At 46.8% G+C, this 22,393-nt stretch overlaps 1 protein-coding gene across 1 annotated transcript in view; it reads right to left on the reverse strand.

Moving 5' to 3' along the window:
* UBR5 (ubiquitin protein ligase E3 component n-recognin 5) overlaps positions 1-22,393 on the reverse strand; it is a 3,965,620-nt gene that overhangs the window by 334,733 nt on the left and 3,608,494 nt on the right. The window lies entirely within an intron of this gene.

Consider the following 22,393-nt stretch of genomic DNA (forward strand, 5'->3'; position numbering starts at 1 on the left):
CAGAGGTCAACCCGTCACTGGTTAGATCAGACCATAAACTAATCACTCTGGATGTCCACACCCCACCACCACCCCCAACTAAGGAAACCACAGTAAAAAACCTTTCTAAAGCAAACTTCACCTTACTTAAGACAGAGGTGGTAAGTTTCACAGCCCCCACGCTAAAGGATAACGCTGCCCAGGATGCAGAAACCTTTACAAATGCACTCTATGAGCACCTACAAGGATGCATGGATCGTGCCATCCCTAGCAAAACCAAGACTCACTCCTCTAGGAGAAGGAAACCAGTTTGGTGGACCCCTGCCATAAACAGGCTATACAATAGGAGGAGGAAACTAGTTCAGAAAAAAAGCAAATCCCAAGAAGGAAAGACATCACTGATCAGTATCAGTAAGAAACTAGGGTCCCTCATGAAATCATCCAAGGCTAACTTCGACAGAAAAATAGCCAAGGATTCAAAAGATAACCACAAAGCCTTCTTTAGCTATGTTAAGAATCTAAGTGGCAACTCGCAGATATGCACTGAACTAGTGCAAAATAGCACAAAATATACTGAACCTACTGATATTGCCAACATCCTGGCAGATAGATTCAGTGCAAACTTCACCCCCCTCTCACCTCCAAAAGGGCCCACAACAATACTGGAAAAGTATAGTGTCCCAAAAATCACAGACGCACAGGTGAAAACAGCCCTTTCAAAAGCCAAAAACACAGAGTCGATGGGACCAGACGGTGTCCCAGGATGCGTCTTGCACAAACTACAGAATGAACTAACCCCCCACCTAAACACGCTGTTCAACCTCAGCCCCTCCACAGGCTACGTACCCACAGAATGGCACACAGCAATGGTTATTCCTCTCCACAAAGGAAGGGCCACAACTGACCCTGGCAACTATCGCCCCATAAGCCTGACTAGTCTGGTCTGCACGGCTATGGAGGGCATCATCATGGAACTCATTAACAAAGACATTGGGAACCTCCAAATACTTGACCAGACCCAGTTCGGCATTGTTAAGGGTAGATCATGCCTACTAAACCTGGTTGACTTCTTCCATTTACCAAGGCCATAGACGAGGGAAACGTGGTTCACACAGCTTACCATGACCTCGCCAAGGCTTTCGACACCATTCCCCACTCGGGTATTACAGAAAAACTCACCAGCCTGAACATAAACCCCTACATCACAAGATGAGTTGCCAACTGGCTTACAGACTGACCTCAGACAGTAAGAACAGCGGGCTCCAGGTCCGACTCTAAACCAGTCACAAGTGGTGTCCCGCAAGGTTCAGTCCTGGGACCCCTACTGTTAGGCATATACTTCTGAGAACTACAGGCAAACACAGGAGGACTATGGCTAACCAAGTTCGCTGATGGCTGCAAACTGGGAGCCATAACTGACTCTCCGGCTAACACGGGCATCCTCCAAAAAGGCCTTACTGAGACGGACACCTGGTGTCAAAGTCATGGCTTCAAGCTAAATGCCAAAAAATGCATAGTCATCCCGTTTAGGAAAAACAAAACACCCACGAATTACCACCTAGGTGGCAGCCCCCTTAATACAGAAGAGGTACAAGAGATCTGGGGACCCAGGTAGATAGTAATCTCTCCTTTGACAATCATATTGCCAAAGTAGTTAGGAAATCCTTCTATGTGATCCATCTAATTACTAAAGGGTTCGCATCTAGAAATAAAGAGGTTACAGTGCCCCTCTACTCGTCACTCATTAGACCCATCATAGAGTGCAGTGCCCCATTTGGGATGTACCTCACAATACACTTCCAACAGCTGGAAAGACCACAAAAGTACCTCACCAAGATGATTACTGGCCTCAAACATATGTCCTATGCAGCCCCACTGAAAAAACTCCAGCTGTACTCAGTGGAATATCGCTTACTCAGAGGTGATCTCTGCCTGACTTACAAAGCCATGTCCTACTCAGAACTGATGGACATGCTCCACTTAAAGAAATCCAAGTCACTGCGAACCACATGCTCTAGTGAGCTAAACCTCGCCACAGCAATAAATAGAACATGCTGGAGGGATAGATTCCTGTCACAGAGACTCCTCATGCTTTGGAACAAAATTCCAAACTACATCAGGCAGAGCCCCTCACTAACACTCCAAGAGAAACCTCGACGAGTGGATGGGTAACAGAAAATACACCCCTGGGATCACTTCACGGGATCTGCTTGACAGAGGATCAGTTAATCAATGGGGCGGCGAAAGCCAAAACACACTGGCTAGGCTTATAAATGCCCTTGGGCAGACAGCCTAGTACCTACCTATGAACTAGGGGTGGAGGCGTTCTGAAGGATACTAGTGTACATTTCTTGACATTTAGCTTTAGTCCATGGCTCTGACACCAGTTATTTGTCTGTGCCAGCACTTTATGAAGAATGTTTGTGTCAGTGGGGCATTCTATGACTGCTCCTAATTTGCAATCAACTGCATATTTAGTCAGCTAGAGGCCATTATAACATTGGCCTTGTGCTATCTCACCAGGTGGACCTTCTCCCACAAGACAAGGGGTACCTTATTTATCCTCAATTGTCAACTCGTCAACTGATGCTGTGGCCGATAAGGTTTTGATCCCACCTCTTTCCATGGACATGCATTCAGATCCTGCAGGAGGCCAAGCCGCCCACTACCAGGAAATCATACTTGTCCAAATGGAAAAGATTATTTGTCTGGTGCCTCTCTCACCATCAGTATCCCCTATCTGTGGAGGTTTCTCTGGCTCTGTCTTATATGTGTGTTCTCCACCATGCTGGGTTGGGATATTATTCAGTTAAAGCTCATCTGTCAGCAATTTCTGTTGGTCTGCCCTCAACTCTTCCTCTGGCCTCTAGATTTCAGGTCAAGCAATTTCTTAACGGTGTCCTTCATATCAGGCCTCCCAGGAAGCCTATTCGCAATTCGTGAGACCTCTTTTATTCTTGAAAAATTGACTCGGGCTCCCTTTGAGCCTGTTGCTTTAGCTTCCTTACTGCATCGTGCTTGGAAGACTGTTCTTTTGGCTCACTCTTTGGCTAAGAGGGTGTCTGAACTTCAAGCTCTCATGGCTGTTCCTCATTGCTTAGTTTTACACAGAGACAGAGTGCCTCTTTTTACACTTCCTTTTATGCCCAAGATGGTCAGCGAGTTGTCCCATAACCAGTTTATTCATTTGCCTTTGTTTTTTCCTTCTCCGCAGTCTGCCAGTGAGAATGTTCTTCACATCTTGGTTTTGCATAGACAGGTCAGATATTTGGATAAAACTAAAGTTATTCACAAATTTGAGCAACTTTTTTGTTTCCTTTCATCCCAGGTCTTTGTGTTTCGCTGTTTCTAAGCAAACCATCTCTTCCTGGATTTCTAAAGCCATTAATTTTTTTTTCTTTCTTCTTTTCATAGAACAAGTCTTTTCTCATCAGAAAAGGCTCATTCTACCAGGGCTGTTGCTTTCACTGGTCCTTTTTTCAAGTGGCCAGATACCAATTCCATCCTTGAAGTTGCTCCTTGGTCTTCTATTTATACATTCAATAAGCTGCAATACAAGTTGGATGTTACCTTCCAGGGCTAGAGCTGGCTTTGCCAGGGCTATCCTGCATGGGTTTCTGGAGGGCTTTTTAGTGCTGTCCTCCTCCCATGTTTCCTCTTGAGCTTAGGTTATGAATACTGCAAGAACATAGTACAGCTGTGTAAAATCTTACCATAACAGTAGATGCCCCTATCTTTGCTGTTGCAGTATTCGCTCCCTCTCACCTGCCCTCTCTGCTCTACCCTGTTTTTTGACATGCTATCAACATGAGAGAATGACTCTACAAGAATAAGAACACTATTTACATTAAAAAAAGGCATTAAAGTGGGGGGCAGTTCTCCTGCTTTCCCAAACATGGGGGCTGGATTCCTGCATCACTGCTACATACACACAAACTCTGAGGTCATTCCATGTTGAGCAGATAAAATCTCCATGGCACAGCACAAAATTAATCTTTCAGGAAAACACCAGCAGCCATACCTAGTGGTTGCACATAAGAGTCTCGAACACTAGTGTTTTTGTGCTCAGGCCTGGCTCCCCTCTTTTAAGTTTGATCTTGATAATTTATTTACAGGTGAAATGTGTAAAAATGATAGGTTTACCAAACATGTTAATATTAATAGTGCATGGTAAAAACTTGGTATGTTTTTTTTTTTTTTTTTTTTTGGGGGGGGGGGGGGGCATCTGTCACTGAACTTTTCCATAATGTCAGTGATAGGAAAGCTGCAGACAGAAGGGCACATAACCTGTGAAGATGGATGAAACAGAGTAGAGGCAGGAAGACAGAAGAGAAAAGTAGAGTAGGGTTAGGAAGATGCAATGCTGAAGGGATTCCTTGAAGGCAGGATGCCACGGGCAAAGAATAACTCCAAGAACTCAGAAAAACCAAAAGAAAAAAAGAAAGAAAGAAGAGAAAAGAAAACAGAAAAATCTCAGACTCAATGTACGTGTGTGAGGCATGGAATCTAAAAGAAGCAGAAGGAGGAGACTTGCCCAACCCTGAATGGATAGGAGACTTGGCAACTGAGGAAAGATTTCAGATGACCACCATAAAGTGTCTCAGGTATGTTGAAAAATACAGCTTGCTGACGTGTGCTACTCTGAAAAAGGGCAGTGTTCATGCAGGCATTTTCCTCCTGCCAATTCAAATGGATGTCTGAAAGATGCATCGTTGGGTCTGCTCCATTTTGTTTATATACAGACAGTTTCACTGACCACAAAAATAAGTTTTAAGATGTTGACAAGACAGATCTGTTAAACAAACCAGTAAGTCAAGAAACCCCATTTCAATAATTCAGCCAAAACATTCAACAAGCTGCAAAATCATAAACATACTTCATCCCAAGCACCCTATGCGGTTTATATATATGCGTTGTCGCCTCACAGCAAGAGGTTCCCATTCGATTCTCGGCTGGAGCGCCTTCTGTGTGGAGTCTGCATATCCTCCCCATGGTCGAGTGGCATTCGAAAAGACATGCGAGAATGGGCATGCCTTCGTTAAAGGTTGGGTGTCGAGCTGGCACCTCGGCACAGTAAAACTCCTGCCAATCATTAGTGGACTGGAGTTCCACTGTGGCGACCCCTAACCGTGAAAAGCCGAACATATATATGTATACACACACACACGCCATAAAGTACAGTTTTGTACCTACCATAAATGTAGATGTCCGAGAGGTATGCATCTGCAGTCCTAACAAATGGGTTGTCCTGGCCTCAGGCAGCCCTTCGGTCGGCCGGATTCCAAAGTCTGGGTCTGGCCTCGGCTGATGTCGCACTTCACCCGACATCATAGCTGCAGTTCAGCGGGTATAAAGGCATCAGCCGACGCCATTTTCCTCAGTGTTTCTTGCCCCAGATGCCAGGTGCCCTCTAGGAAGGCTAAATTTGGATAAATGCAAATGATTCCAAACAATAGAGAGCAAATAGAAATAAACATGTATATACATATATACAAACAAATACACCATAATAGATTCCCCCAGCTAGCTACAAGATGGGCAAATACCCTAGGAGTACCACAGAGGGGAAGGAGGGTGGGTAATCCTGACTGCAGATGCATACCTCTCGGACATCTACATTTATGGTAGGTACAAAACTGTACTATGTCCTTCAAGGATGCATCTGCAGTCCTAACAAATGGGTAGAATACCATAGCCAAAATGGGGGAGGAGGCACTAAGAGTTTATGGTGTAGTTAAGATCCCTTGCAAAACAGCAGTGGCAAAACCTGCTCGGGATCTGGAGTATAAAGGTAGATTATAATGCTTGGCAAATGTATGCACGGAGCTCCAAGTAGCAGCCTCTAAAATGTCTTTGGTAGCCACTCCTCGTAAGAAAGCTGTAGTAGTGGCTGTAGCCCTTGTGGAGTGAGGTCTGATGTTTTCTGGAGTTGCCTTTCCATGAAAAGAGTAACAAAATCTAATGCAATTGCCTATCCATTTTGAGATTGTCTGTTTTGAAATTGCTTTTCCTTCCATTCCTGTTGCATATGCTACCAGAAGCTGGTCAGTTTTGCTATTGTTCTTGGTTCTGTCCAGGTAGTAGCGCAATTGTCTGTGTACATCCAAGGTATGCAGCAATCTTTCCCCCCTGTTCTGCGGGTTGGGGAAGAATGTTGGTAGGTGTATTGCTTGGTTTAATGATACCCTGGAGACCACCTTTGGCATAAAGGTAGGATTAGTTCTCATGGACACTCTATCCTGATGGAAGATAAGGAAGGGTTGCACTGCCATTAATGCCTGTAATTCAGAAACCCTTCTAGCTGAAGTGATTGCAATCAGGAATGCAGTTTTCCAAGATAAGTACTGTAATTCTGCTGTTGCTGCTGGTTCAAAAGGGGGAAGTGTCAACTTTTCTAACACAAAGTTCAAGTCCCATGTAGGCAATGGTGGTTTTCTTGGTGGCTTTACATTTTTAATTCCTCTGAGAAACTGCCTGAGTAGAGGTTGAGAAAAGACTGGAGGATCCATGTTGTATTCTGCTGAAATTGCTGATGCATGAATCTTAATGGAGGAGTAAGACAGGCCATTGTGGAAAAGTTCTGCTAAGTATTCCAGGATGTTAGCTATGTTTGCCAATGATGCATCTACTCCTTTTGTTGCACTCCAAATGAGATATCTTTTCCATTTTGCTGAATAAGTTTTCCTTGTTGAGGGTCTGCGAGCCTCCAAGATAATGTCTTTAACCCTTTGAGATAAATCTGGGTTATTTTGCCTTATATAATGTTCCAAGCAGCTAGCTGCATTGTTTTCAAGTTTGGATGCAGGGTTTTGAAGCTGTTCTGTGTTAGCAGTAGAGGTAGTAGGGGTAGAGGCCATGCGTGTTCCCGGGACATACTCCTCAGTAGCGGGTACCAATGTTGTCTCGGCCAGTCTGGAGCTATCAAGATGATCCTCGGGTGGTCTTCTTTGATCTTCAGCAGCACTTTGTGCATCAAAGGAAGAGGTGGGAATGCATATGCTGTCAGGCTTTCCCAACTGAAGGATAGGGAGTCCACCTTCCAAGCAAGTGGGTGGTATGTCCTTGTGCAGAATTTTTTCAATTGGTGGTTGTGTGGGGATGCGAACAGATCTATTTCTGGCAGTCCCCATTTCCTTATGATGATTTTGAAGATGTCTGGATGCAGCATCCATTCGTGGGCATCCGTGGTGGTTCTGCTTAAGATGTCTGCTAGTATATTTTCTTTTCCTGGCACAAATATGGCCTGGAGCTGAATGTTGAGGCTCAGGGCCACATTCCAGAGGTCTATTGCCATCCGGCATAGAGGATATGAATGTGTGCCTCCCTGCTTGTTGATATACCACATAACTGTGGTGTTGTCCATCCTTATCAGCAAATGACCCTGTTGAAGAAGTGGTCTGAATGTCTGAATTGCCTGTTTTACTGTCAGCATCTCTTTTTGATTTATGTGTAGGTTCATCTGGTCTTGAGTCCATAAGCCTTGAATGCACTTGTCCACCATGTGTGCCCCCCAACCGATGTCTGAGGCGTCCGTGGTGATAGTCTGGCTTGGGTGAGGCCTGTGGAAGGGCAATCCTTTGTTCAATTGACAGGCCTGGGCCCACCACTGGAATTCTTGCTTCAGGCATGGAATTATTGGAATTTGGGTTTCTAGGCTGTGCTTGTGCTGAGACCATAAATTCCTCAGGTACCATTGCAACTTCCTCATATGTAGTCTGGCATGTGGAATTAATATTATGCACGATGCCATGTAACCCAGGGCTTGCAGGATTTTCCTTGCTGTAAGCTGGTTCTGCGTTGTTAATGCCATGAAATAGAGTGGTAGCTGCTTCTGTTTTTCTGCTGTGAGGAATGCCATCTGGTTTGATGTGTCCAGTTCTGCACCCAAGAAGGTTATCCTTTGGGATGGTATCAGCCTTGACTTTTTTGTGTTGACTGTGTATCCCAGGGCTTGCAGCAGGTGAATAACCTTTTTCAAATCTTTTGTTAATTTGTCTTTGCTGTCCGCTTGTAACAGGCAGTCGTCCAGGTATGGATAAATTTGAATTCCCTGAAGCCTGCAATGAGCAATTACTGATGCCAGGCATTTCGTGAATACTCTGGGCGCAGTAGATAAGCCAAAAGGCAATGCTGAAAATTGATAATGCTCTGATCCTGCAAGAAATCTGAGGTATCTTCTGCAATTTGGTCGAATGGGGACGTGCAGGTATGCCTCCTTGAGATCCAGAGTCACCAGCCAAGACTCCTTGCCCAGCATGGGAAGAAGTTGCTGTAGGGTCAGCATCTTGAATTTTGGAACAATGAGATATGTGTTTAGAGCTGACAGGTCGAGGATAGGTCTCCATTGGTTTTCCTTTCTTGGTACCAGGAAAAGCCTTGAATAAAATCCTTGTCCTTGTTCCAGAGCCGGTACCTTTTCTATAGCTCTCATCTTTAGTAAGTGGTTTATTTGCTGTAGAGCATTTGTCCTTTGGTTTGGAGGTAGGTTTGGCATTCCTCTCTTCCTTGGAAGAGTATGGAAGTGAAACCTGTAGCCTTTGTCTATTGTCTGTAAAATCCATTTGTCTCCTGTAATGTAATGCCAATTTTCTGAAAATAAGGCTAGCTTTCCGCCTAAGGGTGCTCCCAGTTGTTCCCTGGTAGGCGGTTTCAGAGCCAAGTCACTGTGATTGTCCTGTGGAAGTGGTAGTGGCTGGATCTGTGGCAGTACTTCTCTGGCTGTTAGGCTGCCACTGACGACCCCTGTAGGCACCTCTGGATTGACCTCTGCCTCTAGGACGTCTATTTCTGCTTCTCTGTGCTCTGGTGGTGTCTGGAAAGGACCAATTCTTGGAAGGCCAGTTCCTACTAAATCTCGGAGGCTGGACCTGTAAGAAATCCTTGACCGTCTGGACAGATTTAGCTGTTTCTTCCACCTTCTTCAACACTTGCTGTGCAGGGGAACCAAACAAAAGTACAGTTTTGTACCTACCATAAATGTAGATGTCCGAGAGGAATGCATCTGCAGTCATTACAAATGGGTTGTCCTGTCGTCAGGCAGCCCTTCGGTCGGCCGGATTCCAAAGTCTGGGTCCGGCTTCGGCTGGTGTCGCACTTCACCCGACGTCATTGCGGCAGTTTTCGGGTATAAAGGCATCAGCCGACGCCATTTTCCTCAGTGTTTCTTGCCCCAGATGCCAGGTGCCCTCTTGGTAGGCTAAATTTGGATAAATGCCAAAGTTTCCAAATAGTAGAGAGCAAACACACAAAATAAACATGTATGTACATATATACAAACAAATACACCATAATAGATCCCCAAGCTAGCTGAAGATTGGTAAGTACCCTAGGAGTACCTCAGAGGGGAAGGAGGGTGGGTAATCCGACTGCAGATGCATTCCTCTCTGACATCTACATTTATGGTAGGTACAAAACTGTACTATGTCCTTCAAGGATGCATCTGCAGTCATTACAAATGGGTAGAATACCATAGCTAAACTAGGGAGGAGGAAATGAGAATAGATTATGGTGTAGTCAGGATCCCTTGCAAAACAGCAGTGGCAAAGCCAGCACGGGATCTAGAATATAGAGGTAAGTTATAATGCTTGGCAAATGTATGCACTGAGGTCCAAGTAGCAGCCTCTATAATGTCCTTGGTAGCCACTCCTCGTAAGAAAGCTGTGGTAGTGGCTGTGGCCCTTGTGGAGTGAGGCCTGATGTTTTCTGGAGTTTTCTTTCCATGGTAGGAGTAACAAAGTCTAATGCAATTTCCTATCCATTTGGAGATTGTCTGTTTAGAAATTGGTTTTCCTTCTTTTCCTGTTGCGTAAGCTACCAGAAGCTGGTCAGTTCTTCTATTGTTTTTGTCCTGTCCAGGTAGTAGCGTAATTGCCTGTGTACATCCAAGGTATGTAAATGCTTTTCTGCCCTGTTCTGTGGATTGGGGAAGAATGTAGGAAGGTGGATAGCCTGATTTAAAGAGACTCTGGATACCACCTTAGGCATAAATGTAGGATTTGTTCTCATGGACACTCTATCTTGATGGAAGATCAGGAAGGGTTGTACTGCCATTAATGCTTGTAGTTCAGAGACCCTTCTTGCTGAAGTTATTGCCAGCAGGAAGGCAGTCTTCCAGGATAAGTATTGCAAGTCTGCTGTAGCTGCTGGCTCGAAAGGAGGCAGAGTCAGTTTTACTAGCACAAAGTTCAAGTCCCATGCTGGCAATGGAGGTTTCCTGGGAGGTTTTACATTTTAATTCCCCTCAGAAACTGTCTGAGCAGAGGATGCGAGAAGACAGGAGGATCCAAGCTGTATTGTGCTGAAATAGCTGATGCATGTATCTTGATGGAGGAATAGGACAGGCCTGTGTGGTAGAGCTCAGCCAAGTACTCCAGGATGTTGGCTATGTTCACCAGTGTCACATCTTGCCCTTTTGCAGCGCTCCAGATGAGATATCTTTTCCATTTTGCTGCATAATTCTTTCTTGTTGAAGGTCTACGAGCCTCCAGGATTATGTCCTTAACTCTTTGGGATAAATGTGTGCTAATTTCTGTCATGTAATGTTCCAGGCAGTTAGTTGCAGAGTTTTTAGGCTTGGATGCAGAATGTTGTAGTTGTTCTGTGTCAGCAGTAATGGGATCAGTGGTAGTTTCCATATTTGTTCCCTGGACATGCTCCTCGGTAGTGGGTACCAATGTTGTCTTGGCCAGTCTGGGGCTATCAGAATGATCCTCGGACGTTCCTCTTTGATCTTGAGAAGCACTTTTTGCATCAAAGGAAGTGGTGGGAATGCGTATGCTGTCATGCTTTTCCAACTGAAGGATAGGGAGTCCACCTTCCAAGCAAGTGGGTGGTAAGTCCTTGTGCAGAATTTCTTTAACTGGTGATTGCATGGGGATGCAAACAAGTCTATTTGTGGCAATCCCCATTTCCTTGTGATGGCTTTGAAGATGTCCGGATGCAGCATCCATTCGTGGGCATCTGTTATAGTTCTTCTTAATATGTCTGCTAGAATGTTTTCCTTCCCTGGAACATAAATTGCCTGTAACTGAAGGTTGTAACCCAGAGCCACATCCCATAGGTCTAGTGCCAGCCGGCATAGGGGGTATGAGTGTGTGCCTCCCTGTTTGTTGATGTACCACATAACTGTGGTGTTGTCTGTCCTTATCAACAGCTGGCCTTCGTGGAGAAGAGGTCTGAATGCCTGGATTGCCAATTTTACTGCCATCATTTCTTTTAGATTTATGTGCAGATGCAGTTGGTCTTGAGTCCATAGGCCTTGAATGCACTTGTCCATCATGTGTGCCCCAACCGAGGTCTGAGGCATCTGTCGTGATAGTTTGTCTTGGATGACTTTTGCTGAAGGGCAGTCCTGTGTTTGATTGACAGGCCTGTGCCCACCATAAGAACTCTTGTTTCAGGCATGGGATCATTGGAATTTTGGTTTCCAGGCTGTGCTTGTGCTGAGACCACAAATTCTTTAGGTACCACTGTAGCTTTCTCATATGAAGCCTGGCATGAGGGACCAGAATTATGCAGGATGCCATGAAGCCTAGAGCTTGTAACACTTTTCTTGCAGTTAGATGGCTCTGTTTTGTTAATGCCAAAAAGTAGAGAGGAAGTTGTTCTTTCTTTTCTGCAGTTAGAAATGCCATTTGTTTGGATGTGTCCAGTTCTGCACCCAAAAAGGTTATTATTTGGGATGGAATCAGCCTTGACTTTTTTGAATTGACTGTGTATCCCAGGGCTTGAAGCAGGTAGATGACTCTTTGTAAGTCTTCTGTTAATTTGTTTTTGTAGTCCGCTTGTATCAGGCAGTCGTCCAGGTAGGGATAGATTTGAATCCCCTGAAGTCTGCAATGAGCGATTACTGATGCCAGGCATTTCGTGAACACTCTGGGCAGTAGATAAGCCAAAGGGCAATGCTGAGAATTGATAATGCTCTGATCCTGCAAGAAATCTGAGGTATCTTCTGCAAATTGGTCTTATGGGGACGTGCAGGTATGCCTCCTTGAGATCTAGAGTTACCAGCCAAGACTCCTTGCCCAGCATGGGAAGAAGCTGCTGTAGAGTCAGCATTTTGAATTTTGGAACAATGAGGAATGTGTTTAGAGCGGACAGATCTAGAATAGGCCTCCATTTGTTTTCTTTTCTTGGTACCAGGAAGAGCCTGGAGTAAAATCCCTTCCCTTGCTCCATAGATGGTACCTTTTCCACAGCTCTCATTCTTAATAATTGAGATATTTGTTTTAGAGCTTCTGCCCTTTGAGTAGGTGGTAGGTTTGGCATTCCTCTCTTTCCTGGTAGAGTATGGAAATGGAACCTGTAACCTTGGTCTAGAGTTTGCAAAATCCATTTTTCTCTTGTAATGCAGTGCCAGTTTCTTGAAAATAAGGTTAGCTTTCCGCCTAAGGGTGCTTCTAGTTGCTCCCTGGTAGGCGGTGTCACCGCCAAGTCACTGTGATTGAGTTGTTGTAGTGGTGGTGGCTGCGTCCGTGCCTCGTTGGTTGTTACCCTGCCACTGGCGACCCCTGTAGGCACCTCTGGTTTGGTTTCTGCCTCTAGAGCGCCTATTCCTGCCTCTTTGTGCCTTAGAGGACTCCGGAAAGGACCAATTCTTGGAGGGCCAATTCCTGCTAAACCTTGGAGGTTGAACTTGTAAGAAATCTTTTACGGTTTGCACAGATTTTGCTTTCTCTTCCATCTTTTTGAGAACCTGTTGTGCGGGGGCACCAAATAAATTGACCTTGTCCATAGGTACATCCAAAAGTTTAGATTTGATATGGTCTGGTAATGCCTGTTCTTTCAACCATGCATGCCTCCTGATAACTGTGCCCGTCATGGCTGATCTAAAGGAAGCCTCCAGTGCATCATAGCCACATTTTAAAGAATGGTTACTAACCTGCTGAATGTTATGTAATAAGAAGTTATGTACCTACCATAACGTTCCATGTTAGTTGTCTTCTCTCGCCTTCTTTCTTGCTTGATGGGTTTGGAGCCGATCCTCGGCTCCGACTCGGCACTTGCTTTAGCTCGAGAACTCCTTTTACCAGCTCGAGGCAGCCCCATATCCCATGATGCAAGGCAGTAAGTACCCAGATCTCGTTTGTTGACAAAGGGCAATAACACCAAGCATAAAATACTTCCCAAAGGAAGAAGAAACTTACAGATGGAAAAAGGACCAGGTCTGAATGGTCTTTAGCATAACAGTTTCTTATACAAGGTCTGTCCAGGCCAGGGGGAAGGAGGGAGGGTCGCAAGAAAGAAGGCGAGAGAAGACAACTAACATGGAACGTTATGGTAGGTACATAACTTCTTAATGTTAAGTTGTCAATCTCGCCTTCATTCTTGCTTGATGGGACCGCGTCCCTAGCACCTCTATCCTGGGTGGCTCAATGGAACAAACTCTTGAGGACTGTAGAGCCAAAACTGGCTCTGTCCCTGGAGGCCAAGTCCAATTTGTAATGGGAAACAAAAGTGTGAGGAGTGGCCCAAGTGGCCACTGCACAATGTCCAAAGGCAGTCTAGCTTGAAAAGCTGTAGAAGTAGCTAAACTCCTAGTTGAATGTGCTTTGGGTTTTGAGCACAGCTGTTTTCCCCTGATCGTATAAATTTCAGTGATGACCGAAGAAAGCCATCTGGACAAAGTCACTTTAGAAACAGGAAGGCCTTTTTTATTACCCGCATAGGAAACAAAAAGTTGATCAGATTTTCTAAATTTTTTTGTTCTGTCCAAATAATATCTAAGCTGACGGTGGACGTCAAGATAATGTAGCTTTTGTTCAGCTCTATCTGAATAGTTAGGAAAAATACAGGGAGATCAATGGATTGATTCAGATTGTTTTTTGAAGCGACCTTAGGTAAAAAGGATGGATTAGTTCTCAAAGATACTCTGTCTTTGTGAAAAATCAAATAGGGGGGTCGAACCGAAAGAGCATGAAGTTCAGACACCCTCCTGGCAGATGTAATAGCCACTAGGAATAAAGTTTTCCAAGAAAGATATTTCAGGGAACAAGAAACAGCTGGCTCGAAGGGGGGAAGAATCAAGGATGTCAGCACTAAATTTAGATCCCACTGAGGAGGAGGATTCCTGATTGGAGGCTTTAGTAGGAAAATTCCTTTCAAGAAGGCCCTGCAGAGCCTATGGGACATAATATTATGATCTGCTATCCCGACATGAAAATTAGAAATAGCAGCCAACTGAACTCTGACTGTGGAAGAAGAGGAGCCTGCATGAAAAATCTCTGCAAAGAAGTCCAGAACTGCCTGAACAGGGGCAGTAAAAGGATCAATATTTTGGGCCTTAGCCCAATAAGAGAAACGTTTCCATTTGCTTGTGTAAATCCTCCTGGTAGAGGATTTTAGTGAAGCTACTATGATATCTCTAACTGGGTTAGAGATTAAAGGAAGCCTGGCTAAGGAAGGAAGTGGAGCAACCATGCTGTGAGGTTGAGAGAAGGGATTGACCGGTGCAGCTGACCGGATTGGTGAATCAGTAGATCTGGCACTGGGTCCAGATGCCACGGCTGCACCAAAAGGTGATGATGGAGGAACGGGAACCAAACTTGTCGAGGCCAGTAAGGGGCAATGAGAATCAATTTGGCTCTCAAAACGGTAGCTTTCTGGATCACCTGAGGGATCAGAGGAAATGGAGGGAAGGCATAAAGAAGTCCCTGGGGCCAATCCTGGGTCAGAGCGTCTCTGGGGGGATGGCCTGATAGAGGAAGAGGCTGAAGAAGTCTGGACATTTGCTGTTTTGGGGAGTAGCAAAAGATCGCAACATGGACGACCCCATTCCAGAAAAATCTCTTCCGCTATGGATTGCTTGAGAGACCACTCGTGAGGCATGAGAATAGCTCTGCTCAATCTGTCCGCTATAATGTTGGTTTTCCCAGGGATATGCGTTGCTACCAGAAACCGATGAGAGGAGATCGCCCATTGCCATAGTCTGAGCGCTTCGACACAAGGGTAGGACTTGGTTCCGCCCTGTTTGTTGATATACCAAACTACAGACATGTTGTCTGTGTGGACTGCAATTGTCCCTACGGGAAGAAAGTCGTTGAGGGCTTGCAACGTTAAAAGCACTGCTCTCATCTCCAGGACATTTATGTGCAGATGGTACTCGAACGGCTGCCACGTCCCATGAACCATCCTGCCCTGATAATGACCCCCCCACCCGATCAGGGAGGCATCCGTGGTGACAGTGGCTGTCGGGGACGGAGGTACAAAGCACCTGCCTTGGTGAACCTGAGACGATGTGATCCACCAAGCAAGACGTTCTTTGCATGTTTGTGTCACCAGAATCTGGTGACGCATTGGGAGTTGCTGGTATGACCACTGTGTGAACAGCATCCACTGAAGGAGGCGCATGTAGAATCGGGCCAGGGGAAGAAGAGTAATGGCCGCAGCCATGAGACCTAATACCTTTAGAACCATTCTGGCCTGTACTTTCTTGCTGGCCAGAATGATCCTGACATGAGTCTGAATGTCTGAAACTCTTTGTTCTGTAAGGGTAGCTGACATCCGAACAGTGTTTAAGTTTGCGCCTATGAAGGTAATAGACTGGCAGGGCGATAAGGATGACTTTTCGAAGTTGACTGAGATGCCCAAACGAGAACAAAGGTCTATTGTGTAATCCCTGGCTTGTATAAGTTGATGCCTGGTGGTGGCTGACAGGAGCCAGTCGTCGAGATACGGAAACACCTGGAATCCTTGACGTCTCAGGTGAGCCGTGACCACTGCCATGCATTTGGTGAACACTCTGGGGGCTGTAGTGAGACCTAAGGGCAGGGCTCTGAACTGGAAGTGACTGGACCCCAGCCGAAAGCGGAGAAATCTCCTGGAGCGTCTGTGAATTTTGATGTGATAGTACGCATCCTGAAGATCTATTGAGCACATCCAGTTGTCCTTCTGTAAGAAGGGCAGAATTGACTGAAGAGTGACCATTCGGAATCTTGTCTTCCTGACAGACTTGTTGAGTCTGCTGAGATCCAATATTGGTCTCCAGTCTCCCGTCTTTTGGGGACCAAAAGAACCTTGAGTAGATTCCGGCTCTGAATGGTCTATTGTAACTGGCTGAATGGCTCTTTTGCAGTAGTTTTGCGATTTCTAACTCTGCAATCTCCCTTAGACCGGGTGGTACATCTGGAAGGGAACTTGAGGGAAGGGACTTTCCTCGAAAGGAATTATGTAACCCTTGGATATGATCGACTGTACCCATCTGTCTTGAGTGAGGGAATGCCAGGCTTCTGGGTACAGTGATAATCTTCCCGACTGCCTCCAAGGAGGGACAGCCGGGCAACACCTCAGGGATGCTGAAAGGGCTTATCAGAGAGAGGCTCCCTGTTTCCCTGGTTCTTGGACCCCTCTGCCTCTAGAGCGGCGCTGTTGTTGTTACCCCTCTGCCTCTAGGGGTAAACTGACCACGTCAATCCGGGGTGCCTCCTTGGGATTTACGGAACCACATCTTCCCACCCTTCTCTCCTTTGGGCTAACGCCTAGAAGGGGTGGAAAACGGACTCCAACAGCAGAAAGAGTCTTGCCGTCCTGCTCACACCTGGTCAAGGTCTCCTTCACCTGAGGGCCAAACAAAGCTGACCCATCAAAGGGAGAATTTGTGAAGGACGCCTTAAAGGGATCCGCAAAATCACATAGCCACATCCAGGCTTGGCGTGTAAGAGCCACACCTGTGCCTCCGGCTCTACTCGCTCCATCCGCAGCATAAGATATTAGCCGCATGGAGGAGTTAGCAATGGAATTGAGGGTTCCTAGCTGCGAAGCAATCTTTTCTTGAGCTCCTGCAGCTGTAGGATCCTGAACTACTTCTCCCAGCTCCTTCAGGATATCTCTCTGGAGTCTGGTGAAGTGACAAAGATAATTCAGCGAACGCATAGCAAAGGTCGCTGAGGAAAACATCCGCTTGCCGTACCTATCCATGGTCCTAGAGTCCTTATTAGGAGGATGGACGGGCACGGAAGGATCTGCAAGTTCCTTTTTGGTGGCCGCAGCCACCACCATGGCATCAGCGGGACACCCTTGGTAAGGAATTGTTTGTCACTAGGGGCAGTGATAAATTTAGAAGGCCTCCTAGGGACTGGCTCTACAGAGTCAGGAGCTGTCCACGCCTTCGAGCAATAACCTGCATAAGGGGTCGAAGGCGGAGACACCCAGGAGGTGGAGGGCCGAGATCCAAACGCCTCTAGGTATACTGACTCATCCTCAGAGGGATTGTTGGTGGGCCAGTTTCCCCTCTGTTTCAGAAGTTCTAGGATGTCTGAGAAGGAGACATCCTCAGAGGGGGTTCTAGGGGTTCCCTCTGACTCATCAAAGTCAGTATCGAGTGACAGACTCGGGAGTCTACATGCTTCCTCTTACAAGTCCTCTTCCTAGGAGGATCTCCCAAACATCAGGAGAATCACCGGAAGAGGGGGAAATTCCCAATGGGGAAACCTGAGGCGGAGGATCTCTGGGTCCTGTAGCAAGAGAAGTGGCAGAGATGTCAACAGGTACCATAGAGGGAGGAGCTACGGAATAGACTGCTGACTGATACCAGTGGCCAGTACACTCTTCATCACCTCGAATGCTCCCCTCCCAGGCAGGTCCGAGAGAACCCGCTCAAGAGCTAGGAACTCCAGGGACCACCGAAGGGAAGTCTCCGAGGCAGATGTCGGAGCCGAGCTTACCAGGCCGAGGCTCCAAGGGGAAGAGCGGGCTCGGACAAGGGTCCGATGCCACTCACCCCTCGGAGGAGACCATGGAAGCCCGACCACGAATCCCTCTAAGGAAGAGGAGATAAGAGTAGGGCTGAAGGAACAGAAGGGGTATCCGTCCTCCAGCCGTAGCAGTAACCATGCCCGAAGACTCCAACTCCAAGCTCTGGGGTAGAGTTGAAGGAGGAACTGTAACGGGGTGTGGACCAACAGTCGTCTGCTGAGACGGACTGTGTAGCATTTGGGCCAGTACCTGTGACTTGAGTAATCTACTGACCACTCTCTCTAGGTCATGATCTGACAACCTGGATGACCTTGAAGAACGGCTCCGATGGCTCCGTTCCGATAGAAGAGGCGGCCGAGCCGAAAGTATCGGCTCCAAGGAAGGAGACCTCGACCTCTTCCTGGAATGGGCCATCGGAGCCGATACTAGATCCTGTCGGCACCGACTTCGGAGCCGACAGAACGTCTCGATGTATCGGCCCCCGCCGGAGCCGATACAGCAACAAAAGTAAGGGGGGCGGAGCCGATCGAAGCCGACACCGATGCCTGTGCCACATGGGTGTCGGAGCCGATCGAGCCGACATCGGCGGTCAAAACAGATTCGCACCGATAGCCATCGGCCGAAGCTGTGGATCAGAATCGGCTCCAGCCGAGCGATCTCGACTCAATACGAAGTCGGAGCCGAGGCCGCAGGCTTAGAAACAGAAGCCTGGGCCTTGGCAGTTTTAGTTGATTTTGTGGAGCCGACTTAGCCGGAGAGCCCTCCGGCTTAAGAAGACCCCTGAGAATCAACTTGTTACGTCTCTCCTGTAGGACTCTCTGGCTGAAGGAGTGACAAATAGCACAGGAGTCCTGCAGGTGAAGAGGGCCCAAACAATACAGGCAAGAAGTGTGACCGTCTGTCAGAGACATCTTCTGACAGCACGAGTCACACTTCTTAAAACCTGAAACCCTCTCCTTTGACATGGTGCCGAAACACAACACACACAGACACACCAGTCAAAATTAAATTAAACAAAATACCAAGAGGTATTTTATAAAAAACACCAACACACACACCCTAACAGGGGGGGGGATGGGATAGGGAAAAATTGACTAACCAAAAAATTAAAAGAGACAGGGATTTCTGTCAGAAAAAGGGTAGAAATAAATTTAAACTATCAAAAAATTAGTTTTAAACTAAAAGGGGCTTGAAATATCACAAAAGTGAACTACTTACCAGGAGCTGGTAAAGAGAAGACCTCCCAAGCGAAGCGGCAAACGAGATCTGGGTACTTACTGCCTTGCATCATGGGATATGGGGCTGCCTCGAGCTGGTAAAAGGAGTTCTCGAGCTAAAGCAAGTGCCGAGTCGGAGCCGAGGATCGGCTCCGAACCCATCAAGCAAGAATGAAGGCGAGATTGACAACTTAACATCATTTCTTGAACATACTTTTTATCTAAAGATTCTTCAGAGGACAGCTTTTTAGTCAACTGGTCAAGCATAAACTCTTGATATTGAATCATATGGAATTGGCAATTCAAAGCTCTAGCTGACAAAGTAGCAGAGGTGTAAACTTTTTTACCCCATCTCTCTAAGGACCTGGAATCCCTTTCAGAGGGGAGGGGGTTTTTAGAAGAAGTAGCTGCTACAGCTTTAGGGCCCTGGGAGATAGTCTCTGGATCTGCAAAAGGGGCCTTATATAAGTGGTGATGAGTGTCCGGGACCCTGTAGTACCTATCTGGTTTAGCAGGAGCCGGAGGTAAAGTATCAGGAGAAGTGCAAGCATCATTAAATGCATCATCAACAACAGATAGAACTGGAGGAATAGCTAAAGGCCTATGCTGTGGTAAGTGTAGAAAGGTCCTAAGCCTTTTTCTTGAGTCTGAGACATCTTGGCCCTGCCACTGGAATTGTTCCCTCATAGCATGCAAGGTTTCCCCAAAGGAAAATTCCTCAGGAGGAGAGGCTGAAGGGATGGACTCCTCAGCATCGGAATCTTCGTAAGGAGAATAAGAAGCCTCAGGAGGATCAGAATGTTCTGAATCATCAGAAGAATCATCTGTGGCTACTGGCTCAGGGGGCTCTGCTCTAAGCCTCTTTTCTGGAGGAGGGAGAGAGGCCCTGTCTGGATGAGGCTGGGATCCACGGATTAAAGTGATGAGATCCTGTGCCAAAGAAAGCATATGGGAGCTGGTGCTAGGCCTGTGAGGGGGGGGGGGGCTTGGCAGGCACTGGCTTGGAAGTTTTGGCTGCTTTAGCCCTGGCAAAGGCCTTAATAGACATAGCTGGAGGTGGCCTAGCAGCTCCACGTGCAGGAGTAGAAATATCTAGTGGAATGGTGTCTGATAAATCCTGTGAAATCGCAACAGAAGGCTGGATTTCAGAAGCCGTTTCTACCAGAATGGAAGAGGCCTCGGTAGAAGGCAAGTTGTCGGTTGAAGAAAGAACCGCTTGCTCAGTTTCGGCCGAAACCGAGACACTCGCGGATTGCTTGGCCATGGTTTCAGCCGAAACCGCGGACCGCGAGTGTCGGTCCTTTTCTTTGCGTTTTTTAGTTATTTGCGTAGTCGGAGGATCCGACGGCATAATGTAGGCAAAATCGGAACCGAAAATCTGTTCAGCAAAATCCGAGCGACGTCTGAGTGTCCGCCGGTTAAAAGAAGCACAGGCTAGACAAGCTGCTACGTCGTGGTCTGGGCCTAAACAATGTATACAATAGGAGTGGAAATCTTTATGAGGTATTTGTTTCCCACAAGATAAACAGTTATTAACTTTCTCTGACATCGGCTGAGGCAAGAAAGAGTCCCCAACGGGGTACTTAGCTTTATAGAAGTCTTCGAAGTAGTATTCGGTAGAAGTAATCTCTGGATCTGACCGACCGGCACTTGCGAACAGCTTCTGCTTCGGGCGCCACGCGGCAAGAAAGACTGAGGAAAATGGCGTCGGCTGATGCCTTTATACCCGAAAACTGCCACAATGACGTCGGGTGAAGTGCGACACCAGCCGAAGCCGGACCCAGACTTTGGAATCCGGCCGACCGAAGGGCTGCCTGACGACAGGACAACCCATTTGTAATGACTGCAGATGCATCCTTGAAGGACATCTGTGCTTTTCCATGGGAGCATCTAGAAGCTTTGACTTTACATGGTCTGGTAAGGATTGCTCTTTTAACCATGCATGCCTTCTGATCACTGTACCAGTCAGAGCTGATCTAAAGGAAGCCTCCAGTGCATCATAGCCGCATTTTAAGGAATGATTACTGACCTGCTGAGTGTTATGCACCAAATCCTGAAGGGACTTACGGTCTAAAGGCTCAGGCGAGGACAGTTTTTTAGTGAGCTGATCTAACAGAAATTCCTGATACTGAATCATGTGGAATTGACAGTTTAAGGCCCTAGCCGAAAGAGTAGCAGAAGTATAAACCTTTTTACCCCATCTCTCCAATGCCCTAGATTCTCTTTCAGAGGGGAGGGGGTTTTTGGCAGAGGCAGCTGCTACAGGTTTGGGGCCCTGTGAAATAGTTTCAGGATCTGCAATAGGAGCCTTATACAAATGATAATGTGTGTCCGGAACCCTGTAGAATCTGTCGGGCTTAGCAGGGGCAGGAGGCAGAGAGTCAGGGGAAGTACAAGCATCATTAAATGCATCATCCACAACTGTAAGTACTGGAGGAATAGCTAAAGGCCTATGCTGTGGTAAATGTAAAAAGGTCCCAAGCCTTTTCCTACAGTCTGAAAAATCCTGACCCTGCCATTGAAATTGTTCCCTCATAGCATGCAAGGTTTCCCCGAAAGAAAATTCCTCAGGAGGAGAGGCAGAAGGTATGGAATCCTCTGCATCAGAGTCCTCATATGGAGAATAAGGGCCTTCTGGAGGATTGGTATTTTCTGATTCATCAGAGGAGTAATCTGAAGAAACTGGATCATGGGGCTCTGCTCTAGAGGTCTCTTATCTGGAGGTGGGTGAGAGGCCCTGTCAGGGTGAGAATGGGTTCCCTTGATCAAAGAAATGAGATCCTCTGCTAGACTAAGCATTTGAGTATTAGAGCTAGGCCTGTGAGGGGGTTTTAGCAGGCACGGCCTTTGAAGATTTAGCTGCTTTAGCCCTGGCAAAAGCCTTAATTGACATGGATGCAGGGGGCCTAGCAGCTCCACGTGCAGGAGTAGATACATCTAAGGGGATAGTATCTGATAAATCCTGAGAAACTGTGAGAGCAGGTGGGTTTTCGGTAGCAGATTCAGCCATGCTGGAAGAGGCCTCGGGTAGTAGGAGGCATGCTTTCGGCCGAAGGAAGAACCGCGGACTCGGTTTCAGCCGAAACCGAGACACTCGCGGTTGGCTTAACCGTGGTTTCGGCCGAAACCGCGGACCGCGAGTGTCGGTCCTTTTCCTTACGCTTTTTAGCTAAATGTGAAGTCAGAGTCTCCGACGGCATGATATAAGCAAAAGCGGAGCCGAAAAACTCCTCTGCAAACTCCGACCGACGTCTAAGTGTCCGTCGGTTGAAGGAAGCACAGGCTAGACAAGCTGCTACGTCGTGGTCTGGGCCTAAACAAGGAAGGCAGTAAGAGTGAAAATCTTTATGAGGTATTTGTTTCCCACAAGTTAAACAGTTATTCACTTTTTCTGACATCGGCTGAGGCAAGAAAGAGTCCCCAATGGGGTACTTAGCTTTTTAGAAGTCTTCGGTAGTAGCAATCTCTGGTTCTGACCGACGCACTTGCGAACCGCTTCTGCTTCG

Source organism: Protopterus annectens, chromosome 3.part0 (genome assembly GCF_019279795.1).
Source record: "Protopterus annectens isolate FY-2018-M chromosome 3.part0, PAN1.0, whole genome shotgun sequence".
NCBI lineage: Eukaryota > Metazoa > Chordata > Ceratodontiformes > Protopteridae > Protopterus > Protopterus annectens.